This window comes from Lactuca serriola, chromosome 8 (assembly GCF_051521515.1).
Source record: "Lactuca serriola cultivar US96UC23 chromosome 8, Lser_US96UC23_V15, whole genome shotgun sequence".
Lineage (NCBI taxonomy): Eukaryota > Viridiplantae > Streptophyta > Magnoliopsida > Asterales > Asteraceae > Lactuca > Lactuca serriola.
In genome coordinates this window covers 209,970,168-209,975,402 of record NC_136415.1, presented here as the reverse complement: position 1 = coordinate 209,975,402, position 5,235 = coordinate 209,970,168, and positions in this window count along the sequence as shown.

The window sequence follows — 5,235 nt, the reverse complement described above, 5'->3', positions numbered from 1 at the left end:
GGTTAAGTCCTCACCGTGCCAATATCCTGTGTTACGAAAAAACCATTAACCTTAATCTGCCAAGTAGCGAAACCCTCGTCATTTATGGCGACAAACCCGATACGAACCTTCAAATCATTTCCTGCATCAAGGCTCAAAAATATCTTCGCAAAGAATACAATGTCTTATTAGCTCATGTGGTGGATAAGAAAAAAAGAAGTGAAAGACATCAAGGATATTCCCAAAGTCTGTAATTTCCCCGACGTATTTCCTGAAGATCTTCCAAGAGTACCTCCCGAACGTCAAGTCGAGTTCAGAATCGACTTGATTCCCGGAGCCACCCCCGTAGCCAAATCCCCGTACCGTTTAGCACCGACAGAAATGCAGGAATTGTCCAATCAACTAAATGAATTGCTAAGCAAAGGATTCATTAGACCAAGTTTCTCGCCTTGGGGAGCACTAGTCTTGTTCGTGAAGAAGATGGATGGATCGTTTCGCATGTGTATAGACCATCGAGAACTAAATAAACTCACCATAAAAAATCGATACCCTTTGCCTCGAATCGATGACCTCTTCGACCAACTACAAGGAGAAAGTTACTTCTCAAAAGTAGAACTAACATCTGGATACCATCAGCTGCGAGTCCAAGAGGAGGATATTCCCAAGGCCGGATTCAGAACTCGCTACGGTCACTATGAATTCGTAGTAATGCCCTTCGGATTAACAAATGCACCTGCAATGTTCATGGACCTGATGAACCGTGTATGTGGACCTTACTTAGACAATTTTGTAATAGTTTTCATCGACGACATACTAGTTTACTTTCAAAGTAAGGAAGAACATAGTTAGCACCTACGACAAGTATTAGAAACATTAGGGGTGGAGAAGTTGTATGCGAAGTTCTCAAAATGCGAGTTCTGGATTTGAAAGGTGGATTTTCTAGGTCACGTGGTCAAAAAAGAAGGAATATACGTAGATCCCTCAAAAATCAAAGCAATCGAAAATTGGTTGACACCAAGAACTCCAACTGAAATTCATCAATTCTTAGGCCTCGCTGGCTACTATAGGAGCTTCATACAAAACTTCTCCAAGATCGCAAAACCACTCACCACCTTGACTCAGAAAGGTGTAACCTTCAACTGGGAGGAGAAACAAGAAACTTCTTTCCAAACACTAAAGCGAGCCCTATGTAGTGCCCCGATCTTGTCCCTCCCAGAAGGGACAGAAGATTTTGTAGTTTACTACGATGCGTCCAAGCAAGGGCTAGGATGCGTTCTTATGTAACGAGGGAAGGTCATTTCTTATGCCTCGAGACAGATTAAGAACCATGAAGTCAACTATACCACACACGAACTCAAACTGGGAGCAATACTATTTGCTCTGAAGATCTGGAGGCACTGCCTTTATGGTACGAAGTGCACAATATTCACGGACCATAAGAGTCTCTAGCACATTTTCGACCAAAAGGAACTTAACATGAGGCAATGACGATGGGTAGAACTAATAAATGATTATAGATGTGAGATTCACTATCATCCAGGCAAGGCCAATGTAGTAGCAGATGCCCTTAGTCGAAAAGAGCACTCGGGCCGCCGATTAAAGTCATTAACCATGACCATCCATTCACATCTGTCCATGCAAATCAAAGAGGCTCAGCTGGAAGCCTTAAATCCCGAGAATGTGGAAGGTGAAGCCTTAAGAGGAATGGATAAAAACCTAGAAGTTATGGGTGATGAAGTTCGTTACCTCATGAATCGAATCTGGACACCGAAGTTCCGTGGGTACGGAGACGTTGTCATAAACGAAGCTCACAAGACCAGATACTTTCGTTCATCCCGGTTCAGACAAGATGTACATGGACTTCAAGAAACTTTATTGGTGGCCAAACATGAAGGAAGAAATTGCTACCTATGTGGGCAAGTTCCTGACTTGCACCAAGGCCAAGGTAGAATACCAGAAGCCTTCGGGTTTACTACAACAACCAGAAATACCCGAGTGGAAGTGGGAGCAGATAACCATGGATTACATAACCAAGTTGCCCAAGACAACGGGTGGTCTAGACACCATTTGGGTAATCGTTGACAGATTGACCAAACCCGCACACTTCCTGCCAATAAAAGAAACTGACAAGATGGAGAAGCTAACCAGGACGTACATTAAAGAGATCATACGATTGCATGGCATGCCAATATCCATTATTTCCGATAGAGATAGTAGATTTACCTCACGGTTTTGGCAATCACTACAAAAGTCCCTAGGAACCAAATTCGACATGAGTACAACGTACCATCCCTAGACTGACAGGCAAAGCGAGAGAACCATTCAGAAGCTGGAAGACATGTTGAGAGCTTTTGTGATAGATTTTGGTAAATCTTGGGAAACCCATTTACCACTTATCGAATTCTCGTATAATAACAGTTATCACGCTAGCATAAAAGTTGCTCCATTTGAAGCCCTCTATGGCCGCAAGTGCAAATACCCTCTGTACTGGGCTGAAATGGGTGACATGCAACTAGCAAAGAGACAAGTTCCTGACAACACTCTCACCGGCCCCGATATCATACAAGAAATTGCGAAGAAGATCGTCCAAATTCAGGAACGCCTAAAAGCATCTATGGACCGACAAAAGAGTTATGCGGATAAACGACGAAAACCCTTGGAGTTCCAGATTGGTGACCGCGTTCAGTTAAAGGTCTCAACCTGGAAGGGAATAATACGTTTTGGAAAACGTGGAGCACTAAATCCAAGGTACATCAGATCATTCAAGATTCTTGCTAGAATCTGCCCAGTGGCTTAAAAACTTGCACTACCGCAGGAACTCAGTAACATACACTCCACCTTCTACGTGTCCAATCTAAAGAAGTATCTGTCTGATGAGACTCTTCTAATCCTACTCGATGAAATCAAGATAACCGAGATTCTACACTTTGTAGAGGAACCTATGGATATCATGGTCATGAAGATAAAGAGAACGAAACAAAGCCGTATACCAATAGTGAAGGTCCGCTTGAATGCCAAGCGAGGACCCGAATTCACTTGGGAACGAGAAGACCAGATGAAACAAAAATACACACATCTTTTCCCTAGTTCTTGAGTAACCACTTTAGAAATAATTTTGGGACGAAATTCTCTCTAACGGGGGGATAATATAACAACTCGTTATTTCGGGTCAATAAGAGTCAAAGAAAGTCAAATAAAAGTCAATTCTTCCAACAAAAGTCAGATAGTTAAAATTAAATAATGAGTTATACCCCACTTTAAGGGTTTTTGGATTTGAGAATAAAAATCACAAGCCTTGGCCGAGACCACTCCTTGACCGAGAACACTTCTTCGTCCGAGAACACTTAGGCCGAAATCCCTCCCATGACGGAGATCCCTTTGGACCGAAATCCCCTAGACCGAAGACTAGGTTCTTGGTCGAAGCTTGGACCGAAAGCACCTATGATTTCGGTGAAGATAGGCCAAAATCTTTAATTTCAAACGGTGGCACACTTACAAATGTGATAAATCAAGGCAAATGTCACATCACTATTTACCCTATATATATATATATATATATATATATATATATATATATATATATATATATAACCGAAATCACCTCCTTATTTCGCAATTACACCTTCAAAAACTCTTTCAATTTGCTCCCAAGAATGTGATTAGTACCTTCGAATCTTCACCACTTTCTCAAGAACACCTTCAAGCTTTTCCCAGAAAGCTATTTTACATAGTTCATTATTAAGAGATCTTGGTAAGTTTTCCTAAAGAATCTAGTATTTTTATAAACACTTACATATGAATTTAACTAATTACACACAATATTGTGTGTTAAATACTCGTAGGATACGAACACGTTCATGTACTATAACTTGAAAAAGATCGCCACTCACTTCGTTATCTAGCCAAGAACACACCCGATGTGAGATCACATCCCTACATTTTCTACGATTTTTCTATGTTTTAGGGGGGAATACAAGTAAAATACAAGAAAAACTTATGTTAAAATACAAATCATTATATATATATATATATATATATATATATATATATATATATATATATATATATATATATATATATGCTTTCTTATGTTTTATGTGAGAATGCTAAAATACATGAAATATCTTTATTACCAAATTCAAGAACGTATACATACAAATCTTTCATACAAATATACTATGGTTTTCTTAATATATATATATATATATATATATATATATATATATGAAACGAGTACAAATAAATTTTCAATAAATAAACTAAATAAAAGTAGTTTATAAGAACTTTAACCCTTCTATAACATGTTGAGCAAAGAGGGTATAATTATATAAAAATACATATATAATTATTTCATTCATTTTATTATCATAGTAAAAATGATAACATTTATACAAAGGATTCTCCAGTACAATGGAACATTTTTATAAACTATAATATGTATAGTTTATGAGACATACATACTATTTTACCATTTCGAGATACAATACTAAAATTATTATTTAAAGACATAATTATTTTGAACTACGTGACTACTATTGAAGGATAATACTTCCACATTACAAAATGGCTTTTCATTTTACTACAGGTAAACAGTCAATACAACATTTGTGATACACGTCTTCAAGTACTTACCTAAGTACCTACAAAAGTCCAATATTATAACCAGAATCTCCTGTAAGAGAGCGTGATATTTGTGTATAGATCTATACGAGACTAACAATCCCGCACCTAAACTCTTAGCTACAGTTGGACCGACAGGTTTGGGGTGACAAATGTCGTAACAATTTCGACGCCTGAAGAACGTTGTACATGCCATATAGGTCATTAGTATGGTTATAATAACTCACAATTGGGTATTAACAATATGTTTGGTTTATGAATGCGTACATATCTTCAACTGGATTTATTTAACGATAAAACTACATTACACGATTTTCAAGTACAATACAGTTTACATTTCTGGAAACATGCATTCAAATGGTTTTATGTATGTATAAAACTACATATTACAATTTTAAGTATGGAATATACTTGTATATTTCGGTCTTGCAACATTTAAGACTACATTACATATAAAAGAAAATATTGGATTTTCTGGAAGAACACACTATCATTTTCAAGGAACAAAGACACTCATACAAAATGCTTGTGAACTCACCAAATTAATTGTTGACACTTTTTGAAAATCACTTGTATTCTCAGGGAACCACTAAGACAGGTAACTACAAGCTTTTGAAGATGACACGCTAAGATGCC